The sequence below is a fragment of the Meleagris gallopavo genome, chromosome 1 (assembly GCF_905368555.1).
Source record: "Meleagris gallopavo chromosome 1, MGAL_WU_HG_1.1, whole genome shotgun sequence".
In the NCBI taxonomy this organism is placed as follows: Eukaryota; Metazoa; Chordata; class Aves; order Galliformes; family Phasianidae; genus Meleagris; species Meleagris gallopavo.
Window position 1 is genome coordinate 137,145,232 of NC_139404.1, and position 25,586 is coordinate 137,170,817.

Here is a 25,586-nt window from a genome sequence, read left to right on the forward strand (position 1 = left end):
CTTGGAGAACCAAAGGTTGCGTAGGGTCATTAATGTGTGCAAGTTAGTATGTTGTGGATGTTGTAAATTCAAGCATTTTTAGAAAGGGTTTCTTGGCACTTCAGAAGAACTCTAAGGAAGCTGTTCCACTTGCATTGATTGAATTCAACTTTGTCCTTCCTGACAAAAGTTTTACTTTCGAAAATCTTATTCCTTTTACTTTCAGCACAAAGATATCCATGAAGTGATGCTCAGTGGGTTTATGGGGGTGAAGTATTTTGGTTAAAAAAGTTTGCATGGGAATTAAATTGCTGAAACTTCTTTTATAGTTGACCATAAATTCACAATCAAAATTCATTTCACAGTGGCACGCATTAGCAAGCATTCCAATGATATGCTTTAACCAAATATACATTGACACTGAAAAAGTCAAATAATCCAAACAATCTTCAAGCTGTAATAGATCAAACTAACACAGTAACATTGGGAGCATGAAATGCTCTCATTATGAAGTGGTCCTTAATGCCTGATTAAATTATGTATAGAGACTTCAACTGTTTATCCAAGTAAATTGTTTTTAAAGTCATTTAAATGATAGCTGGAAAAGAAAATAATGTGACTGCTGTTAAAACACTGACTTATATTCATGAGCTAACAGCTATGTCAATCACACTGCTTGCCTGCCTGATGACGTCCCGAGTTTCTTTCTTTTAATTATTTAGGAAACTCTTGAAAGAGGTGGTGATATATCAACAGAGAGACTCATGTCAGTATGTCCAAAATTTCAGATATTTATTTATCGCTACCAGAAATCAGGGAGATTTTTGTAATTTTGTTTCTTGCTATTCTAACTGTTGCACAGTATCTGCCTAGAATGCTCATCTCTAGAGTTATATCATATCTAGGAGATGTAATTTGTTATGTAGACAAGTAATCCTAAGAAGACGTCTTCATAATGGTAAAGGTAGGGTCAGTGGTAGGATAGAAAGAGAGAACACATGTTTCTGTTCCCTAATACAGAATTGAAAAGAGAAATATGGCTCTTCTGGTAACAGGTCTGAAAGATTAGGAGTTATATGGTGGTCCTAACTTAAATGAGATCTCTGTATTTATGAATCTTCTAATTCTGTAGCTGGTAATAATAAAAGAGAACTGGGTTTTTATGATGATGGGATCTATTTGAGGATTGAGGGCTACCAGAAATAAATTTTTTTCAGGCATGTGAATGGCAATAAAATCCTCAGGAGGCAGCATGGGTTGGCCAAAAAGTTGCTTTGTGAACCTGATACATTCCTATAATTACATATCTGGCCTGATAGATGAAGCAGGAGTGGATATTGTTTATCTAGATTTAGGTACAGCTTGTGGAGGTTGGTCTGTGGTGGGCAGATGTCTCCTAGAATGGACCTCTGAGATGCCAGGGAAGGTGTTATTTGAGTGTCATCAATTGCTGTTGTTTCTTTCTTTTTTTTTTTTTTTTTATTCCTTTGTGGGTGCACAGATGAACTTCTATTGTATAACCCAACAAGCAAATTTTAGTCAAGTGAATTGCTCTGCTTGTAATTGCTCTCTCCATTGGTTATAAAGGAAGCTGGAGGTGACTAGCAGAGATTTGACCGTGGTGCTTGCAGGTATTCGAGATCAAATGGGAAGAATCCTCTTCAGCATAGCCCATCTGATGGTGTGTCAAAGAGACTCAAACCGGGGACTACTCAATGTAGAAACCAGTGACAATTGGTGTTCCTTGGGGGTATGTATTGAGATCAGTGCTATTTAACATCTCCATTGGTGACATGAACAGTGAGATTGAGTGTATCCTCAACAAGTTAATGGGTGATACAAAACTGAGTGGTGCTGTTGACTTGCTGGAGAGAAAGAATGCCATACAGAGGGTCCATGGCAAGATCAAGAGGTAGCCTGTGTGAGCAGCATGTAATTGAACAAGGGCAGGTGCAAGTCCTGAACCTGGTTCAGAGCAATCCTAAACATGAATATATAGAGAGAGCAGCCCTGTGGAGAAGAACTTAGAGGTACTGGTGGATGAAAAGCTTGAAATGAGTCAGAAATGTGTGCTTGCAGTCCCCAGAGGTAACCTTTACTCTCAATTGCATCAAAAGTGGAGAGAGTAGGTCAAAGAATGTGACCCTTGCCCTCTACTCTGCTTTCATGAGGCCCCAGCTAGAGTACTGCATCCAGTTCTAGGATCCCCAGAACAAAAAGGACATGGATCTATTAAAGTCAAGTCCAGGGGAGGCTATAAAATGATGTGTTCTGTGTTCATTCTTGGTCATAGTCTACTGCAGAACCTTTATTATTGTGTTGAAGTCTTTGACCATTGAACATTGCTTTTAAAAACTGTTTGCATGTGGTGCTCAGGGACATGATTTAGCAAAGGGTTGTTAGAGTTAGGGTAGTACGGTGAGGTGGTGGTTGGACTTGATGATCTTTAAGGTCTTTTCCAACCTGAGCGATTCTATGACTCTAAAGAGCTGGTAGAACCTCTCCTATGAAGAAAGGCTGAGAAAATTGGGGTAACTTAGCACTGAGAAGTCTATAGAGAGACCTTATGGCATCCTTCCAATGCCTAAAGAGGCTTACGAAAGATAGGGAAGAATTCTTCATCAAGGAGTGTAAAGACAGGGCAGGGGGTAATGTCTTTAAACTAACAGAATAGAATTAGATCTGAGGAAGAAATTCTTCACTATGAGGGCGAGGCTCTGGCACAGGTTGCCAGAGGGGTTATGAATGCCCCACCTCTGAAGGTGTTCAAGGCCAGGTTGGATGGTGAGTTGGAACTAGGTAATCTTTAAGTTCCCTACAAACTCAAACCGTTTTATGGTTCTATAATTCTAGGAAAGAGCAGACCCAGAAATGCCTATCACAGAACATAGGAAAGAGTTTAATTTCTTTACCAAGTTGAACCTTTGCTCTACACCTAACTCTGAGGCATTCTCCAGCTGAGAACTTGTCTATCACCATTCATGAAAGTGAGTTCCTAAGCTGTATTTTCTTATTCTGTTCTCTATTATCAACATTTGGAAGATGGCTGTTCTTTAATCTCAAAAGTTTTTTTTAAAGATGCTTCAAATTAAAGCAACAAGTTACATAATAGTTGGCACAGCTGCGTAGGGGTTTCTTAGACATATCCTAAATCTTGGAGGTTACAAAGGGAGGGATATCTGTCTCTACTCTTCAGACTGCAGCGTTTTGCCATGGCAAGGACTTCTCAGATAAGGGCAGGCTCATCACATTAGGTTTCCAGGGGTCTTTATCATGGAAAATGGGATGGCTCTGATGTTTGTGCAGAGTTAAATAGCAGTGAAAAGAACTCAGAAGGTGGCTGTAGTATTAAAACATTAATTTTGAGTGTAAATGTCCAATTATATGTTCTCTAGTGAACACTTTGAACTTCCTGCCCTTAACTACTATGTGGTGATCACTGACCTTACATGAGATGATGGGCTAAAATGCTGCAGTGCTAATTTGTAAGTCTAGCTGCCAAAATGTTTAAACCTGTTGCAGTTATTTTAACTTTTTCTCTTCTTTTTCTTTTTTTTCTTTAGAGGGATGCACTGAGAAAGACAAGGGACAGGGAGTGGGGGAGGCAGAGGTTCCTATTTGTCATCATTGTGTACTTGCTAGGCTTTTTTTCTGAATTACTCAGTGAAGTAGAGTTAATGTATTTTCTAAGAAAAAAAAAATGCTCTATTATGCACTAATGTATTTTTCAAGGAAAATTCCTTCTGGGTCAGCATAAATGTTCTATAATATTTACTGAAGGAGCTATTTTTCATCCATAAATAGTTTCTTTTATACTTCAAAAGACAGAATCCTTCCGGCTTAGAATTAAACTCAGAGTGTTGCTTTATCAGACCATTTGTTGTTGCAGTAGCTGTTTGATTACAGATGTACATCTTTTTTTTTTTTTTTTTTTTGTCTGATCTTTTTAGAGGCCAATCACTATGGTAACCACATCACAGAAAATTGCTTGGTCTCCTTAAAATACCCTTCAGAAAAAGGTCATTTGTTATTAACATTTTCTGACTAAACTCAAAATGATAATAACATCAGGGATATTGTTGTCACCATTTCTATGCTTGCGTGTGCTTTTCTTTATGGTGCACCTTTCAGCTAGCTATCAAAACAGGGCAAAATATTGATGCTCCAAAACAATTGTAACACAGCAAACTTTTGAATATGTTTTGAAATATGGAGATTTGCTCATGTGCCCGAGTTTCAGCTGTTAGCACACAAAGCTTTGTTTCACTGTTTCTGTTTCTCTGATTCTGAGAAACATCGAGGCTGAATTTCCTTTTTCTACCTCTGCACGATGGTGCACCATTGAAAAGAAGGAGCAGGCAAATGACTACTGCAGACAGCCATCTGTTGTTGAATGATGAAATAGCTGTTCTGGATGGCCATTTAAAAGCCTGGAAATGGCTGGTTAAAGGTTTCTGCTCTCAGGGTGAAATGCATCCAAGGGGTGTTAGATGGGAAAAATCAGGTCTGATTATAATAATAGGGTCCTAGTCTGTGAATTGAGAATACACAAAGTTGTTCTCTTTCTGGCTCATGCCACTTGTGCTCTGCTTGATTGGACACGTTGTTTCTTTGCCATTTTACATTATCTGTGTCGCCGGCAAAGGATTCTCACATTTGTATAGCATTCTTGTTTTGCAGATAGCTATTTCCATCCAACTTTTATTCAAGCACAGTAAACAATTAAAAAAAAAATAAATCCCTTTTCTTGGAGTTCCGTCATTTTGGAATTGACAAACAAGTTAAAAAGGCTGCCAAAAGAAAGCAGTAGTTGGAGGAAGTTAATTCGCATTGATGTGTGCATGTTACTGATAGCAAGTTATGCCTATGACATTCTGACATTGCTTCTCAAAAAAGAGAAAGAGTAGAGTGGAGTGAAAGACTAAGAGGATGTTCATTTAATTGGAAAGCCTACTGAGATCTGAGGCAGCTGAGGCAAAGGATGCACCCTTTTTCTGCACAATGGCATTGGTTGAAGGTTGTATATAAGGTGGCCTTATTAAAGTGACAAGGCAATTTAATTCTTTTGTGCACAATGATTCTACTTCATTGATTTACAATGGGAAGGATATAATTTTGCTAGTGTTGGCAAAAAGCTCAAATGTCAGGCTTTTCAAATTGCCATACTTGCCTTGTTCAGGATGAATAATGAATAAGTCACCTTTTGTCTACAGTTAAATATTCTTGAATAAATACAAAGAACATAAAAGACATAAATGATTGCCTGATTTATATTTAAAATAAAGATCAACATTGTGATAAATGGTTGAAAATGCTTAGTGTGAAGTAATATGACTATGCTGATAATTACATTATCAATTAAGGGGCAGTCCAGGTGTGGAGTGTTGGAGAAGGGATGGCAGAGAGAAACCCCTGGTGTGGAGCGTGCCAGTCTTCACTGCCTGGGAAGTGTGTGTGGGGAAGAGACCCTTAGCTATGCAGAGGATCTCATGCTTAAAATTCTATCGCTAAGTATACCAAAGCATCTATTCTCTCAGGAAGCTGTAGCTTTTTCTACTCACTTTGTCACAAGCAGGATGCACTGGTCACAGTTCTGGAAGCTGATTGTGTTCCATTTATGGGTGCTTTGGGTGGGCAGTAAAGACTGTTCATCATTTCTCATGATCTACCTTCATTCAGAGTTGAACAGATTGTAAAGACCAGTGTTCATAGCTGGCATCATTGTCAAGGCCTGAGTAAAACTACTTGGAAGAAGATGAGATGGAAAAAATGTACTGAATACTATCTCAACATCTGATTCCTAGGCCTGTAAGCAACAGGTTTCATCTCCAAATGCACAAGTACACAACCTCCAGTTTGGTTAAAATAATCAGTTTGAAATCATGCCCACTTCTGCTACGTTGTTCTTCTTCTAATAGAAAGCTTAGGTTGTCCTAGGTCAATCAGAAAGAGGATGCTGCTTAGATATTTCTGTTAGATGAAAGGTGTGCTTTGAGGTAGCAGGGAAACCTCAGAAGTAGCTGGTTGGCATGAGGGTGTGTTATGGTAAAGATCTCAGGATGTTCCATGTGGAAATGCGGGAGGGCAGTGGAGTATGTACAACACATGCTTAGGTCCTACAATACTTAGATCATGATGATGGAAGGAAGGTCCAGTGCTTGCATGCAAGGAGGCCTTACAGAAGTGCTGTAGGCAACTTTAACACCTTCATAGTTTAACATGGGCAATTTTATACCTATTCACATACTTTTATAAGTCTGTAAGTCTGAGACGGGGATTTCTGAGACACTTAAACAGGCAAACCTTCAGAGATGTGCAGTATGACATTAAGTTGCCACCGATGATAGATCATCAGCAGGAGCAATTACATCCTCCATGCAGAGAGCTTCTACTGACTAACGAAATATTATGCAAGAGCAGCAGACTGCAGCTCTCTAAACAAACCAGACAGTCTGGAGTGTAGAAATTGCAGGAAGGCTTTAGGGGTATCACTGACAGAAGAGTTATGGTGAGAGCCTTCCGTTTGGGCAAGGACAACGTTGTGCTCTTCTATTTGCTCCCCTGAGGCCTAAAGTTGAGAGTGACTAGTTTTTCCCTTGCTGCCAAGAGCCCTTCTGGAGGATGTTTGCGGCCCTCTCTATAACAGGTTTGTCACTAACTGATTCCTGAGGACTTTGTGAGTTTACAGGTGGCATGAAAAAGCTTCAGGTATGTTTAGTTTTTCCTGTTTTTTTTTCTGAAGGAAAAAATGCTGGCTATAGTACCTCTTTCTAATGTGACTTTTAATTCTAATGTTATGTCAAATGATTGTTTTGCAGGCAGTTATTGTTAGGAAATAAAATTTTGTTTCCTATCAATCAAGTTATCTGGAAAAAATCCATATGCATAAGAACTTACCATTCTGAAGCTGCAAAATGTCTTCCCTTCCTTGCTTTTCCTGATATACAATTGAACTAAGTGAACTTCCAAGATTCTATTGCAAAAGAAAAATGAGAATATGAACATTGCATGTGTCTTCTAGGGATCCTGAATAAGCTTCACATGGTTAAAAAACTTCCATTAAGAAAGAAAATTTAGTGCATGCTTTGACTTACCTGAGTTGTATGGATTATCATGATCTAGACTGCACTTTTTCTTTCAAGTTGCTACTATGAATCTAATTTAATTGTTGTAAAAGTTTCTGTACATCTGGATCTGTGGAAACAGCTTATGATTTCTTTGTCCCGTGACAGTGGTATTGTAGATTTACTTGAAGAACAAGACTGTTGTATGAATGAGCATGGTGAGCTGCAAGGGGTGGGCAGTGGAGGTAGGAAGAAGACAGTGTGTAACATTATTCCTTTTGGACCCTGTGCAGAGTCCTTGCTGAGTCCCATTTTCAGACTTCTAGCAAGTTTTCTGTGTCAGGAACAAAACCTGTGATGAAGTAAGATATTTCTTTGATGCAGCTGTGCTTGTATCCGAAGAACATCCAAATAATTCACCACAGTCTGTTTGCTCACTTATACTTGTTGAGTTGAAGACTATCTAAGCCTATTTTCAAGTATGTTCACCAGAACTTCTGTGTTTGACAGAACACAGTTGCTTTGTATTCTCATTGTACCTTTTCCTAGGGCTGTCCTGTTGTGGGTTTTTGTTTTAGTTGACGTGTGGCTTTTTCAATAGCTACTCTATCTACAGCCATGTATTCTCTCTGTTAAGTTGGATGGCCAGCTTCTGCTTAATCCTTGCCTGCACAATTTTTGTTTAAGGGTCAATCCAAGTTCTTAGGTTCTTCATGAATGGAGAACAGAGATTATGATTAATCTTTGCTGACATTTTTCTGTGAGTCCATCTTCACAATATGGCCATGAGATACACAAATGAGGTATGCTATTAGTATCAGACTCCTGATGGAAAACTTGCAAGAGATAGAAAGAGGTGTCCTTGTTTACACATCTGACAGCTACGATTAATAAAAACCTCCAAATAATGTAGTCCTCATTACTTTTCTGTTTGCTGGGACATTTGCTACCATGAAAAGCAAGTGTAAAAGATTTTCAGGGGCTTAACTGGTAGTGTGAGGAGCAGAACCGTTTGAATACTGCTCTTCTGCAGGAGGAGGGCAGAGTGAGATGTGCAGCTGTTATTCCAGTGCAGACTAAACAAGTGCAACTTCTAATTTTCACCCCAAAGGAGACTTACAGAGAGCACGGATTTTCCAGTCAATATTCATTAAGCAAAAGAAATCAGTATACAACAGCCATTTCTATTGCAAGAACTGGCTGACAGAAAAAATAAAAAAGCACAGAAAAAAATTATTTGCAAACATCACATTTTTTCTCCTGTATCTAGAAAATGTTGAAAGAATGGAATATTTAAAAGTTTCAGATATTTCTCAGTGCACTTCAAGGCTTCCTTGCTAGGTTTGCTTTTACAAGAATCTCTTCTAGTGCTAGGGAATGTTAGTGTTAAAGGCCCAAAACTAAGAATAGGAATTTTCCAGCTGTATCTGCTTCGACCATCCTCACCTCTCCCAGCTCCATTCTTGTGCCATGAGAAATGTCATATAAGCTGCTTTGTTATTTTCATTTAGTATGAACCTAAAGACTAGGGAAGCTGGGAGCATACAGATGAACAGTACCTTTTACCAGCTCAGGTAATTCCGGCAACTTTTTTGTTTTGACATTAAAATAAGTCTGCTGAGAAGAAATGGAATGTTATACTATTGAGATGACATTTTTAAGAAGGATTTATATAGCACTGTTCAGGTAACGGGCTCTCCAAACCCACTTTGTCTGAACAATGTGTGAGTAAGCCATGGAGGAGCAAGTAGTAAGTCAAGAAATTCTTGTCCCTTGTCTTGTTTTTTTTTTTTTTTTAAAAAAAAAAGGAACAGAACTCCAGAATTTATGTGAACCACATTTAGCAGATTATCCAGTTATGCTGATCTGTCATCATAGATTCGGTATAGTTTCAAATTTGGAAGAGATCAGTGATTGCAGTTCAGAAACTGCCTTGTATGTGTAATGGGAATTTTTTTAACCTGAAATTCCTAGGTTAAAAATAATAAAAAAAAGAGTTACATATATATGTGTGTGGGTATATAGTTATTCTAGACAAAAGTAGGTTGTTTTCTTTGTGTTTTAAGGACAGATCAAACCTAAACAGTATGAGTTCTACTCAAAGACGTGTCTCAGAAACTGACCTAGTCCTTTTCCCTGCTTAATATATATGCTGAAACACTGTAGATTTTCACAGAATCGTAGAATGGCCTGGGTTCAAAAGGACCACAATGATCATCTAGTTTTAACTCCCTGCTATGTACAGGGTTGCGAACCACCAGACCAGGCTGCCCAGAGCCACATCCAGCCTGGCCTTGAATGCCTCCAGGGATGGGGCATCCACAACCTCCTTGGGCAGCCTGTTCCAGTGCGTCACCACCCTCTGTGTGCAAAATTTCCTCCTAATATCTAACCTAAATTTCCCCTGTCTCAGTTTAAAGTTTTGTGATGCTGACTGTATGTTTTCTCATGCTAAGCATCTCCTAGAATGCATTTTAAAGCCAGCAAGACGACTCTTTTTTTAAATTTTATTTAATTTATTTATTTATTTATTTATTTATTTATTTATTTATTTAGACCAGGAGGGATCTTAAACTTGCAAGTATTTTGGCATAGCATGCCCTCTGCTTTTGTTTATGAAAATATAGACCAACACAGAGCGGTGGAGGGTTGAGTTATTTCCAGATCATGTCTCCTCACTGTCTTGTGTGCTTCAGCTCAGGATTTCTTGAGGACATGGTGGAAGGACAGGTAGAAGGAGAAGAAGAGTAGTGGGTCTTTGGAGGGACTTGAATTTCAGCGCTTCAGCATCAAAACGTGCAGTGGAAGTGACTCACAATCACTGTCACTGGTGTGGAAATGCACCACCATTGCCTCACTGTGCTCACATTCACTGTTTGGTCTCCATAAACATTCTGCAAGCATTGATGAATATCAGTGGATACAACTTTTTTTTTTTTTTGCATTCAGGAATCCCATTGCACACCTTTGTTTCATCGACACTTCCATGTCAGACACCATTCTGTCAGAGTGACCCTCTGCTGCTATCTGTCACAGGGCAACAAAATATGATGGAATATTGGTGAGAAAGTTCCATCCTCTACTGCCATACCAGTGACATCTGCCTCTGATGTCATGAGGCAGATAATAATAATAAAATAGGACACAATTCTTTTGGAGAAGCCATTGTGAAATGTATAACATAGTTAACATATATAAGTAACAAAACTAATTTTAACTGTTAATATTATTATTATTTTTTTAAGAAAATAACAAAAACTTAAAACAAGTGGGATATGTGACCCTGTTTTTGGGACACTAATACGTCAATGTCAGGTTCAGTGGTTGCAGTTCTCAGTGAGCTCTCCAGGTATTAGTAAGAGATTTTTGATGAAATTTTACTGTTCCTGTGGTTCATCATTGAGAATATTTGTTCACAAATGTATGAAGAAAAAGTGCTTACAGTGAGAGTGGGGTTTTTCACTGGTGACAGGTGACAGGACAAGGGGAAATGGCCTCAATTTGTGCCAGAGTAAGTTTAGGTTGGATATGAGGAAAAACTTCTTTACAGAAAGGGTGGTTAAGCACTGGAATAGGCTCCCCACGGAGGAGGTGGTTGAGTCACCATCCCTGGATGTGTTTAAAAGCTGTTTGGATGTGGTGCTCAGGGACATGATTTAGCGGAGGGCTGTTAGAGTTAGGGTAGTATGGTTAGGTTGTGGTTGGACTTGGTGATCTTTAAGGTCTTTTCCAACTGAGGAATTCTTTGATTCTATGAAAACAATAGTATGAATAAGGTGTAACTGTGAAGCTAAGGTTATCTCTCTCTGGTGAGAGAAGGATTATGTCTACCTGGTAAAGAGACCTAATAAAATTTTTCTTTGAGTTGAATTTCAGATTGAAACTTTATACGTTCCATTTGAAAATGTGCAGGTAATTTACTTATGTCAACTGAAAATAGAATTGTAAACAAAAAAACAAAACTTTTTTTTTTTTTTTTTTCAATCTGGAAATGTTCTCAAATTCCTTTATCACAACGGAAAGCATGGCTCCGTATTTTTGCTGTTCACAGGACTGTGTTTAGTCAGTGTATCAAAATCTACAAAACTACTAGCTATCTCTTGAGCTGGCACTGCCCAGTGCCCTCCCTGTGCCCTGCTTTCAGCCCAGACAGTGCTAATAGAGCACTGATGGTTTGGCTTGGCAGAACAGAGCAGCTGCCATGATGGCATAGGGCCAGAGGTGACTGCGCTGAGAGCTGTGCTGGGCTGCAAGCAGGCCACAAGTTGGACATGCCTGGTTTATGTGGTACATTATGTTGAAGTAGTGCACGCTGGCTCCCTGACATACGAGACCAACATTTGCTGTATTTTTATTTGCTTTTTGGCGTGCAAGAGTTAAACAACAAAGACCTGACTTGCTAGTAAAACAGATATCAGTGGGAGTACATGTGCCACAGAAAGGAAAAGAAAGTGTAGTTGCTCCTCCTTTGCCTGAAAGTAATTCATAAAGTCTGGCCAAGGCATAGTTTTCCATGTATTTCTTTTTTGACTTTAAAGTACAGATTAAAAACAATGATGCTTCTACCTATTGATTCCTCAAGGACTAGTGTGATATCTTATTGTTAATTACAGCTTTTCCTCATGTTTTGGGCTGTAAAGACAAGCTGTGATTCTGTTTCTGAGACTGTTTGCTAGAGTAGATCATCAATAGATGAGACTAAAAGATGATCACTTAGCAATAAATTTTCTCTCCTCTTTTTCACTGCTTTCTTGGTTTCTTCCTTTTGTTGGATTTAAATGTTTGTGATTTTCATCTCTATCCATCATAGCACGCCACTGACTGAATAATACACTTTTACCAAGCCCCCTTCTTTCTGTGAAATAAATGCCAGTAATAATCAGTCAATCATTCAATCCACTTGCATGTGGAATTTAGATGTGGCTGCTTGAATCAGGTTTATAATACACCATTTCTTGGTACAGCATGTTCTTTGATAGTATTCTTCTAAACAACTACTTCCAACTGCACTTGAAAGCACCTATGAAAGAAATTGTTTGTGACGCTATACTCAGTTTAAATCGCCTTCTCTTTTCTCCAGCATTTTTGTTTGTATTTCATTTCTATGCAAATTATATCCTTCTGAGGTAGTAAAATTTTACAAAGCAGATGAAATGTAGCTATGGAATGAATTACAAGCAAAAATCTGGAAAATATGTTTGTGAAAGGAAAGCTGAGGAAAACATTTAAATCTTATTCAAAGAGAATTTCAGAGCAACACTTAGGCAAGTATTACATAAATGTATACCTATATTAAATGATTAATTTACCACAGGTAATATACTTGAAGGCTCAGGGACTATTTTCCTATTAGCCTGTGCGTGTAGCACTTGTCAGCTGAAATACAACCTAGGTATACAAATGCATTTAACTTCGTCGTGGGGAACTGCGGAGGAGGAATTGTGACTGCAATGCTTGTAAACACCTACACAGCAACAGCAGTCACTACCAGCATCCCAATAGTTCGTCTCCATTAGAGCAAGTGTGACTGAGGTGAACCTCATGGGGAGAATCCTTGATGACCAAGAATAATTTCTCATAATCTCAAGTGCCAAATCTCTGCTAAATTCATTAACAGCACTGGCAGATCTGCTGTGAGTGCTCTAAACAGCTATCAAATTCTCAGCAACTGATCTCCAAAATGGGAGATTTGATGGCAGTGCATTTGTCGGTCAAGAGTAATTTCCATTCTTTGTGCCTCGATGAGGTTCCTGCTTCCTCTCACGAGAAAAAGGCAGGCTTTGTGAAGATTCATGCCCCATCTCATCATTTACCTTGGAAGGCTGTGGGACCAAAACAGATGATAAGAGACTAAAGTGTCTCAGGGACATCAGTACATTCAGAGCTTCCATGAGAGAGAGGAATTGAAGTCCAATCTAAACGTTGTGCTGACATCCAGGAGATACTGTAGCAAATCTTAATGTGAAACTTTTTTCTTTTTCACTTGTGCTTCCCTGTTGACAACTGACAAGTTGTATGCTCCATCTGGTGTCTAGGGACGCTGTGTCACAAATGCAGGGAACTTGCAGATCTGCTAACCTAGGTGCTACCTCCACCTGCCATGCTTACAGTCTTACTTCTGAGTTTTCTTTTGGCACTTCCACGTCCAGATGTGCCCAATCACTCTCCATTCATACCAATCTTAATATTTCTATTACAAATCTCTTTTCTCATGGGTGGATTTCAAGACATGGTTTAGTGGACACAGAGATGATGGGTAGATAGTTGGACTAGATGATCTTAGTGCTTTTTTTCAACCTTAATCATTCTATGATTAATCACTTCAGGTTTCTGCATCTATGGAATACTTCCTCACTCCTTAAGGATGGGTAATGATGATCAACAAACATTATCTAAACCTGCGTAACTAAGGGAGGGATCCAAAAGGTCATGTAGGGACACACAAACTGAAATGCAGGCAGATTTAAGGCACTGACATCTCAACCTAGAGGTGTACCTAGTGCCACCCAGCTCGAATCCCAAGTTCCTCATGAATTTCTCTGATTAGAAAAGGTGATTAGCTGGTGTCTAATGTTGCTGAAGGTCCACCAGCCACTGCATGTGCCCTTAAAGGAAGGGATCTTCAAGGAGAAAGCCTCCTCAACATGTGTTGGAAGAATTCAGCCCTGCATGAAAATGCACCGCAAGAAATTCTCAGGACGCTGGTTTGGAGCTGTTTAGCTCGCTGCTTAAAAGCACCCCACTCAATCTATGCTCTCCAAAGGGAATCAAGCACCAAAGCATCCTGCTTCACACTTCAGAGGCCAGGTACCCCTACCATGCATTCTCATGAAATGGCAATTAAACATGTAATGCTCTCACTTTCCGCATTAAAAAAAAACACAATTCCTCTGAACAATAATGGCTGAGCAACAAAAAATAACCCCCAAACCAAAAAAATAGCAATCTATGCCTATGCTTTGCAGGAAAGCCTGTCAAGTAATGAATTAATCTTGACACATGGAATGCTTATATTGAGTGAAGATGACATGAAGCTAAAACATTCCACTTATTTCAGCAGATGCAGCAGTGCTTGTTCTAACATTTTTATATTTTATATATTTTTAAGTATATGGCAAAGGAAACGTAATCTTTAATTTGATTTTCCCTTAGGGATATCTTTCATTATAAGCTAGTTATGAGAATTCTGTAATGCAAAATAGAGGGCTACGTATGTGTGTTGTTTTTCTTTTTTTTTTTAGTACTTCCTGGTATTATGGGTAGGAAAAAAAGCTCACGTTATTGTACTGAGTGCATACATTTGTACATACTAGTTGTGTGGTAAATCCAACTCAGGGTGGCTTGTAGGTGTCACACTTCCTGTGTGGATCTGGTGAAACTCTATAGAATCCTATGTTAAGTTTCAGTGTCCCCGAACAACAAAATGGGATAATTCATTGGATGAAACTCACCAAAATTATGATAGTGAATGGAGTGATCAAATGTTACTGACATACAAATTCAGATAAAAATTTATTGGGATAATAAAAGATAAGATTATCTTACTTAATCTTAGTAATATCAAGCAAAATCTTAGTGTGGATGGGAGAGCTGATCCCAAACAACCCTTCATGGCTGAGTCTTCTGAAGAGGCAGAATGCAAGTTGAAAATGCAGCTAGGCACAAAGGCTTCTAACTCCAGAGAGACAGGCTCCTTCCTTCAATTCATTAAGTCCTTGCTTTCACCCCACATCAATTGTGCATTGGGTACATGTACAGAGGGGTGATAAGACACCAAGAGATGCAGTACTTGCCCAGCCTCATGGGCTTACACCAGCCAAGCTGAGCTATTAGGGGAGTTTAATTTAGGTATGGATTTTGGAAAGAAACCACTCTCCTATTACACTCTCCTTTTCCTCCAGCAATAATTTGCCCTCTTGAGCTTGACAAGGGGAGGCACAGCATCATTTGCAGGTGTATAGAATTACTTCAGGCTGGACGGGGCACTGGGCACCTGATCAAGCTGTAGGTGTCCCTGTTCTTGCAGGGCAGTAGGACTAGATAGCTTTTAAGAGCCCCTTTCAATTCAATTGATTCTATTAAAATGTCTAAGTCCAATTAATCCTCTAGGTTTAATGTGTAATGGGTTTATAAATGGACATCTCCAATTGAATTCAGATAAAAGACTATAAAATTACATCCAGAAGGACAACAAAGCAATTGTTAGCCACTGTCTTTACAAAAGAAGGACTACAGACCATGCAGATAAATCAAAACTGTGTCTTTGAAAAAAAAAACAAAAACAAAAACCTAGTGTGTAATTAAATTATGTAACTCTTTATGGTAGGATATGGTAAAGTAAACAAATAAAATATTTAAAAGGATGTAGAAAAGCTCAAGGATAAGACTATCACTGGTTTACTGAAGGTAGTTATATGTCCTGGGAAATCCCTGTGCTTCTCAATGAAACTGGAAGGATATAGCGGGAGAAATATAAACATAATAGTAGCCTCCTTTACTCCTTTATCTGCTAAAATCAGAAACAGAAAGTTATTCTGAATTGACTTTTTCCCTCTTCCTTTTTGGGTTTTTATCTTAGTCTTCTCTCTCTAGGACTAGTGAGCATCACTGAAGTAACACTACAGTAATGCTGGGAAATCTCAGCACACTATAACATTGTCAAGAGTTTTGCAAGCATTGTGTTGGAGGAATACTTTCTCAGAATAGTTTTAAGGGGCACAGTATGATAGTTCTGAGTTTGTTTTCCTAAGGGAGCTTAATTTTACAGACTCAGTGGGGCTCCTACTCAGAATTTAAAGGGAGTGCTGTGAGTTAAGTTGGAAAAAAATAGTAACAAGAGTTATTCTTGATTTTAAGGTGTACATAAAAATCTAATGCCACTCTAATCCTTTTTTTTTTTTTTTTTTTTTTTTTTTAGCTTCAGATAGAGCATTTGGGTTTATTGATGTGGTAAGTATAGCAGAGAAGGGGAAAATGCTGCTTTTTAATGAAAACCTCTGCTGGAGTTTTCTTCCAAGGGGACAGAACTCTTTTAAGGATGAAGAAAACCTCAAAACTGTACCTTTTATTTCTTGGTAAGAGCTGTACATACAGGATTTTTATTTAGAGGAAGGTCAATCCTTCCTCTTACATAGAGTTTAAATAGCTTAACTTGGAAGAACTTGGTATTCCAAAATCAGAACATCACTAGCTGGTGATCTTAGCCTGGTAAGGTCTTGTTGCTAGTGACTCTGTGTTCACGTTCAGCCAAGACTGAAGCATCTGTTTCTGGTGCACCTTACACTTTCCATCTTTCATGGTCTCCCATGTTAGTTTTCTTCACGGAAAATTCCCCATTTGGTCTAGATCGAGCTACACCTCTCAGTCCTGTGGACAGTACACTGCAATGCAATTTGTATTTCACACCTTGCCAGGCCTGGCTGAGGCTCTGCATCTTTTCGCGGCAATGCACTAAAGCAAAAGCACATCTGGCTTGATGTTCTCCTGCAACCAGAGGGAAGGCATGGGACTGGGCCAGGAATTGTTTTAGCCAATGTTATCATGAGTGAATAAGTAGTCCAGAAAGGGTCATTTTGCAGCCTTCTGTGGACCAGAGATAGGTAATCTGGGAGAAATATAGGGATGCTGCTGGGCTGTGTAGGGGTGGAATCAGAAAGGCCAAGGCCCAACTGGAATTGGACATGGCAAGGGGTGCAAAGAAGAATAAGAAAGGCTTCCATGGGTACATCAACTGGAAAAGGAAAGTCCAGGAGGGCATGCCCTTCCTAGTGAGCAATACAGGCGTATTAGTAACAACAGACAAAAAGGCTGAGGTATTCAAGAACATTTTTTGCCTTAGACTTTACTAGTGCTTGCTCTACACGTGGCCCTGGATTGGTTTGAAAAGTAGGAACAGGAGAAGCCCCCTCCTGCTGTAAGTGAAGATCAGGTTCATGATTGCCTGAGAAACCTGAACCTCCATAAGTCTGTGTATCCAGATGCAGCCCAGAGTCCTGAGGGAATTGGCTGATGTCGTTACTAAGCCTCTCTCAATGATATTTGAAAAGTCATGGTGGTCAGATGAAGTCCCAAGTGATTGGAAAAAAAGGCAATATAACAACCATTTTTAAGAAAGGTAGGAAGGATGACCCAAGGAACTACCAACCTGTCAGCCTCACCCCCTGTGCTGTGAAAGATAATGGAGCAGATCCTCTTGGAAGTTATGCTAAGCTATATGGAAGAGAAAGAGACGATATGGGATAGCCAGCATGCCTTCATGGGCAGGTCCTGCCTGACTAACCTTATCACTTCTTATGGTGGTGTAATTGCATCAGTGAACAAGGGAAGAGCCACTGATGTGATGTCGTCTATCTGGACTTCAGTAAGGCCTTTGACACAGTCCCCCATAACATCTTTAAAGGGGCTTATAAACAGAAGGGAAATCAAATTTTTACCAGCCCAATAGTGTTAGGATAAGGGGGAATGGCTTTAAACAAAAAAAGGGGAGATTTGGGTTAGATGTTAAAATGTTAAGGCCTTTAACATAGTCCCGCATTACATGCTTCACTCCAAATTGGAAAAATATAGTTTTGATGAGTAGACTGTTCAATGGACATGGAACTGGTTTTGAGATCATGTCCAGAGAGTGCTGGTCAATGGCTCAGTGTCCAGATGGAAATCAGTGAGAGTGGTGTCCATCAGGGGTCAGTGCTGGGACTTGGGCTCTTTAACAGACTCATCAGTGACATCAACAGTGGGATGGAATGCACCCTCAGCATGTTTGCAAATGACACCAAGTTGTGTGGTGAGATTGAAACACTTGAGGGATGGGATACCATTCAAAAAGATGTCAACAGGCTCTAGCAGTGGACCCAGGAAAACCTCATGAGGTTCAACATATCAAAGTGCAATGTCTTGCACCTGGGTCGTGGCAATCCCCACTATCAGTACAAGCTGGGGGATGTAAGGATAGAGCACAGCCCTGCTGGAAAGGATTCAGGGATACTGGTAAATGGGAAGCTGGATATGAGCCAGCAATATGCCCTCGCAGCCCAGAAAGCCAACTGTATCCTGGGCTGCATCAAAAGAAGCATGGCCAGCGGAGTCGAGGGAGGTGATCCTGCCCATCTACTCTGTGTTGGTGAGGCCTCACCTGGAGTGCTGTGTTCAGGTGTAGAGTCCTCAATACAGAAGAGATACAAACCTGTTGGAATGTGCCCAGAGGAGGGCTACAAAAAAGATCCAAGGAATGAAACACCTCCTCCTATGATGACAGGCTGAGAGAGCTGGGGCTGAGAAAAGGCTCTGTGGTGACCTGAGGGTGGACTTTTAATATCTAAAGAAGAGTTTGTGGGAAATAAAAAGGGGGACACACTCTTTAGCAGGGTCAGTTGTGACAGGACAAGGGGAAGTGGTTTCAAATTAAAGGAAGGAAGATTTAAATTGGATGTAAGGAAGAAGGTTTTTACAATAAAGATAGTGAGGCACTGGCACAGGTTGCCCAGAGAAGTTGTGGATGCACTGAGCAGCCTGATTGAATTGTAGATGTCCTTTTTTATTGCAGGGGAGTTAGACTATGTGACCTTTGGGAATCCCTTCCAACTGAGACGATCCTATGGAAGCACTGTGACATTTCAATTCACACCGTTAATTCTTGAAGATGTGACTGAGTAAGGAACAGCTTCATGGAGAGTAAGCTGTTGCCTGTTATGGCTTATAAACTAAAATAAAAGGCCCTGAGAAGGATATCCTCTCAAAGAGCACATAGCCTTTGGTTTCTTGTTTTGAAAGGGTGTTGAAAGGAAGCAAAGTTACCCACATCCTGTGCTGCGCATTTCACATTATGAATTGAAGATTTGCTTCTTTTTCTTTCTTGTTCCTAGATATTTACACAGAAATGGATAGGGTTGCAGAACAACAGGCTGAAGGTCTCCTCAAGTTTGGCTACCACTACTTATGGATATCTTTGCTAGAGCTCACACTCACTTGCTCACCTGCACTTGCTGCAGCTGCTGCCGCACAGAGGCCCCTGTGGCCTAAGGTCTCATTGTGGTTGCTGCACTCAGATCCCCACCTGTGCACACAGAATGGAGAGCCCTCATCCAGGAGGGTTAGAAAGGAAGTTATTAAGAAGGGAATTCCACACTGATCAGGTGAAAAAACTGACCATACAAACCAGCAACCAGATGCAAAGAGCACTGACACTGGCATGTGTGACTAGGTTGGAATCGATGACTAAAAATGAAAACTTTTGCTCCAAATCCCCAGCAGAATGCCATTCATTCACAAAGCTGCTCTTCTCTTAAGAACAAACACGGACAGCTACAACCACATTTAACATTCCTAGAAAAGAGCATCATGATGTTCTCAGTGTTCCCAGTGCTTGGACATGTAGAACTGCTTACATTACACTTCAGAAAAGGACTATGGGCTGGCAGATTTGCATGGGGAGTTCTTTCCTATGGTATCTACATGGAGACAGCTTTGCAAGATGAAAAATGCAATATCTTCTCAAAACTTGATCTTTCTGATATCATACTATATGTCTACTTGAGGCCTAAAGCTGCCAGCGTGCTGGGCAACTAAACAGTTGGTTCAGGTATGCCTGGGGATGTGTTAAATATGGACTGAAAAAAAATGGCAGCATTGTTGGTTCACATGAATTTGCTCCCAGAGTGCGACCAAAACCAAAGCACATTCTGTCTCTGGATGCTGGATTGGAGTCTCTCTTCAAAAAAGGTGAAAAACTAGAAGGAAAGACACAGGGAAGGAAATTCTGACAGCGTGGGAAATTAAACGTTGTTATAATTTATCAGGGGAAACAACAATGTCCTTCACTGCACGAATTTCAACTCAATATGAATTTATGCATGCATTCCAGTTCAAGTAAAGCTTTTAAACCTGAAATAACACATACAGGGAAAATCTTATACTGTGCATAATGCACAATGCTAGGTTAGATAATTATTTTTGCCCTTCAAATCTGTGAATTTCATGTAGTTCATGTCTGCAAGAAAAAGGAGTTTTGTTAATGTGTGCTAAAAGTGTAAAGCATCCAGAAGGCAGTGAGGCCTGGCACAGCTGCCCAGAGAAGCTGTGGTGCCCCATCCCTGGAGGTGCTCAAGGCCAGGTTGGATGGGGCCCTGGGCAGCACGGGGTGGGGCTGGGAGGGTTTTGAGGTCCCTTTCAGCCCAAGCCATCCTATTATTCTATCATACGATTCTACAACCCAAAGCTAGTTGATGTGCAATTGGGAAGACTGAGATGAGAAATGGGAAGATACATTTCTGTAATGGTTACTGGCTGGTACAACAACAGCTGCTCTCTTCTGTGCTAGGATATTAAGACACATTAAAAATGCTCCTGTCTTTGTTAGAAAAGATGAGGTTAATTGGATCAAATTTCTTTAAATTTTTATATTTCTGTCTTTTTTTTTGTACTTCAGAACATCATTTAAGAATGCCTGATACATCACATGTGCCTTTCTCCATGAGGAAAATTGTATCTTTCATCAAGGTAATGTGTTTTTTTTTAAACTGTCAGAATCATTCCGATGAAATGCATGAAGAAATCAATAGCAGAATTGTATTAGAGAAAAAACACAGCTTTGCTCACAGTTAAAGGTTTCAAGTTCAATAATGCTGGACTTTAAAGAGAAGGAAAGAAATCTCCTTTTTTTTTTTGCTGTAATGCACTTAATGCATCGTACAGAGAATAACAGAAATGCTGTCCAATAGACCCTTTGTGTTTCTCCTCAACCTTTGCTATCAGCTTCCTTTTCCATTTCTTTTTAATTCTCCTTGCTCATTTTCAAAAAAGATCCCCCCCCCACAATGCAAATGAAGCTAATTTATTCCAACATTACTGCACCAGATATAACTATATCCTGTCACAAACAACAACAGCGAAGTTTAGAGAACTATATTTATTTTGAAATATCAGTAGAAAAGATATTCTTGGTTCTGTTCTTCCTAAGATAAAATGAAGGAAGATAAAAGAATGTGCTAACGCCATACATACAGGTTAGTTGGTTGTTTTTTTCAAACATACCTGTTCTCAGCTGAGAACACAGTGGAAAGGACCAGAGAAACAAGGTGTAGCTGCCTGCCTTGTATTATAAATAAGACTAGTTATCAATAGTTATTTTCTTCAGGGATCCTTCTGAAATTAGGACTGGCCCCACACAGCTGCTGTTGCTTGGAGCTGTTCCCACCTACTTACTCTTCACTACTTTCAAAGCTGTAGCTTAGTTAAGTTGTCCTCAGTAGTAGTCTCCAAGTTATCTTCTTCAATTCAAATCTGCTTCAGGGAGTTGTTTCTCATCGCCTATCTTTGAACTGAGCTTGCTTTTTTCTGTGCTGTCTTAGAATATCCCTCCCAGCAACTAGTCTTTCCTTACATTTTTTTATATTACTTTGTGTGGGTTCTTCTGCTAGCTAATTCTTTCAGGGAATTTTGCTTTCTGATTTTAAATAGCATTTCTAATAAATAGAATCTGCTTTTCTTATGTGAATACTTATTGTTCTGATTAGAGCTAAATGATTTCTGCCAAGGAGAGACAATAGCCTGTATACTTACAGAGATCTAAACTGGATTTTAAGCTCATGTGGTCTGAACATCTCTATATTAACAAAATGGCACGGTGGGTTGTGTTCCCTCTGCTGTCTCATTCTAGCTGGAAATCAGTCTCTGGGAATACTTACAAAGGCATTAATGTGATTAGGGACATGTTATTTCAGACAACAGACAACAAACCTGTTGTCTCTGGTGAGTCAGGGGCAACTCTGCGGGATGGCTGCTGGAAGGCTCAGGTCTAGGGCCTTTCTTAGAGGGCAGACAATAAAAAACATGGGAACAACGAAAAAGTCAATAAAAAGCTAAAAAAGTTAAATTCCTCTAATTCTAGCAGAAGTGCAAATAGTATAAAAAGAATAGATGAAGTTCTAGTTTGAAGTTCTGTGATTCCTTGCCTTCCTCTTTCACACATTAGAGACACCTGTGGTCTTGTATCTAAGCTCTTTCTAAGGCCTTCTTTACCTGTTGAATGCTGAAGTGCAAGGTGACTTGTGGACTTGGAGAGCAGAAAATAGCTGATAGTGCTTTGACTTACACTTGTATGGAAACGATAAAATTGCCTGGTGAGGATTGCCTGGTGCTGACTGCTTCAAACAGTTTTAAGGTAGATTATGTCATTTCTTTTGAAAAGGGACAGTTTTTGTATGTTGGCTAAGTAGTGATTTTACTAGTCGAATGGGTCAGACATTTCAGCACTTTTGTTCTGAGGTAAAGGTCCTAAATCTGAGCCCAGAAATGCCTATTTCATCTCTCTCTCGTGTTGGGTCGTTCCAGTCTCTTAACAGAGAGTGAGTGAAGGCAAAAGAATGGTCAGGACCTGCAGGGAAAGTAAAATATCAAATAACAACCTTCTCTTAAATGGAAGATTGCGATGGGAGTGAGCATAAGCCTGCTGCTGAAGTTAAACCTGAAGAGATGGGACACGCTAGAAGGGTCTATGGCAGAGGCTATGGAAAGATAAAATGAGAGGAGGAAAAGGCCTAATGAAGAGTAGCATCTGCTGGAAACCCTCTGTATTGCTCTTCTCTGTGTGATTAAGTACACTCCCATCCTATTTTGTCAAAGGTATGGGAGGGATGACTCTTCATCAGTCTCATGGAAAGATTAGTAAGAAAGATCTTGTAGGAGTAAGTCCATGCATCTTGTTTTTAAATGGTAACAGCAGCTTCTCTTGCTTGCCCTGTGTAATACTCTAACAAAATGGTGTGGACAAGCCCTAGGGCTGTTTTCCTTCTTATCGTCCTGACAGAGCACTCAGTACAAAACCATGACTCCTCCATTCTAGTGCATCTTTCCAGCTGACAGCATCTGTCTCTTGTGCATGTTGAGGAACTGAAATTAGCCATGGGTTTCCAGCTCCAGTTATACCTTTATACAAGTAAATTAACTTCTGATTTAGTAATGTGTAAAATACTGTCAAATTTCTTCAGTATGAACTTCACAGCACGTGTTAGAGGGCTGTTTGCCATTGGTTTGCTTGGTACCTTGTGTGGTGGGGCTTTTTATACCTCCTGTGAACCACCTGTCCTGAATAAAGATAGTTAGCAAGTGGGAGAAGGTGCTGGGTGTGGGTAGTGCTGTGAGGGTCCAGCCCTCTGGTCAGGCCTGAGTGATTGATCATGCAACATTCTCAATGTTTTAAGTGTATTTAAACACTAAGAAATTAGAATGTTTTTATTTGAAAGCTATTTGAGCAATTTTTCATTCCTTTGTTTTTATTTTATTTTATTTTTTACTTGGTCTGGACATGATTTTTTCCTGTTTTTCCCACATTGGTTTTGCTAGCACTGCATCATGCCTCAGGGGAATGCAAGCCACTTCCACCTACTCTTCAGAGAAGTTTCAAACACTGTAAAACATAAAATGAAAGAATGAAGGTGTTTGAGGTGTGAGTGGGATGAGACTGCCACCAGTTGAGCTGTACACTTCTTGGTACCTGGCTTTTCTGAGCTAACAGTGGTCTGCGTGTGCACTGTATTTTGTAGGTAATGACCTGACTTTGTGAAACAGCTCTAATAAAATCAATAAAATCACACTATAAAATTTAGCTTAAAATATGGTTCTTTGGAAGTACATACCTTCTCTCACCGACTCTGATGCCAAAGCAAAGGTTTTCAGGCTTGTGTTACCTTCATAAACTATATATTTCCAGTGAAAGCACTACAAGACCAACGTTTACAAATAAGGTTCATATTTAATTTCTGATTTCTATTTCACAAAGGACATTAATAGTCTCATTATCCCAGTAGAGAAACTTCAGCTCACTGAGGTGAGCATCAGGACCAAACCCTTTGAAAGGAGCAGCTTCTGCTTTTAGCAAGATTCTTCTTTATTGTGAGCTTTTCTCAAGCTAAAAAAAAAAGAACCAGAGAGGAAATCCAGAGCATTCTGCTATTCCTGATTTGAGATCCACTGCAGTTTTAAGAGACCAGTTCCCAAAGATAGTATCCTGACTCTCTGCTTAGGCCCACTAACTCTGAAAATACACAATGAATTAAAAGGAACATAGCACAAGATGGTAATTGTTTACGTGTAAAATTAATTCTAGTTCTTGCCATTTGTATGTCAGGCAAACGCATCAACCAGCACAACCCAACTTGGACTTGTAATAACTACAGTATATTTCCTTCTTTTGCTTTTCAAAAGTTGACATCAAACCATTAGAAGATAGAAATGAATTAGTTCCGTTTTTGCTGTAGCTGTGTAAAGACACGGAAATTGTCTCATAATGTGCAGCATTTGAGTCATTCTGATGTGCTGTGTATGAATTTTTGGGATGGTCCTTAATTTAGTGACAAAACCAGTTCAGATCGCAGCGGTGGTACAGAGGCTGCGTTCGTAGTACAGCATCCAGGTGTCTGTGGCAAAGTCCATCTGCTCCAATTCAGTTCTACTCTTCTATCACATGTTCTGTAAGCCACGTGAAAAAAAAATAAATCAATAAGTTTTAAATCTTTTTGTCTGATACAGCAAAATGGATTTGTTCCCTTTTTGGTCTGACAGCGTAATTTTTATTTCTTATAGAAAAAAAAACCCTAAGCCCGATCTTGAGTTACACAATTGTTAAAAAGCCTCAGACATCAGCAAGCAGCTTTCAGAAATGTTTAACTTCAAAACAGTCAGGTTTTTTTTTTTTTTTTTTTTTTTCCTTTTACATTTGTTTAAAAAAATTATATTCCCTCCAAATGAGACCTTTGTGCCAAGTTTCATTCTGGAGCACAGCTTTACAGCTGAGCTAAAACCCCCTATAATAGGAGAAAAGTGACAGACCCTTAACTATAGTAGCATGAACGGCACTGCTATAATTCCTGGGTGAACTTTGTCCCTGGATGTGTGTTTTTGGAGTGTGCCGGGGTGACATTCAGCCTCTACATTCATTTTTATGATAATTCAGAGTAAATTGTGGTGCAATAAACTCTTCAAGCCTGTCTTTCTTGTGAAAGCCATGAATCAATCAGCTGCAGGCTTTTTTGGGTCTTTTCAATGTATAGTGATCATTTAGATTTGACATGCATTGTGAGACCTTGGCTTAGCTCCTCTCTATGGTCTGTCATTAATTCCAGCCTTTACTGTTCTGAAGTACAGTGAAGGATGACTGAGAAATCATTGCCCCTCTTCAGCTCTGTTATTGCACAAAATAGCAGCGCAATAATTTTTTGTCAATGTTTTACTCTAAAAGCTTTCTACATCAGTTTTGAAAAGGAAGCAATAAAGCCCATTCAATGGTATGAATAAAAATCCTTTGAGGTTTAGGCGCAGGGCTGCTTTTCTTCAGCTGGTAATCAAATTGGAGCTAAAATGAAATTGAGTTTTCTTATGAAAATAGCCTTTGTTGCTGGGAAGGCTGGTAATTCATAAACAATAACCTGCTCTTTTGTGTGGATAATAATATATTCATGTTCTTTCAATAGGGTAAAAGCCAGACCTAGTGCATTATGGTACAGTAAAAATAGCAGAAGGAGCTTGCTGGAATAATCTTGAAGAAGAAAT

At 39.5% G+C, this 25,586-nt stretch overlaps 1 pseudogene; it reads left to right on the top strand.

Moving 5' to 3' along the window:
* The first annotated feature begins 17,636 nt into the window (after positions 1 to 17,636).
* LOC146545632 (uncharacterized) lies at positions 17,637 to 18,418 on the top strand (annotated as a pseudogene).
* The last annotated feature ends 7,168 nt before the right edge of the window (positions 18,419 to 25,586 follow it).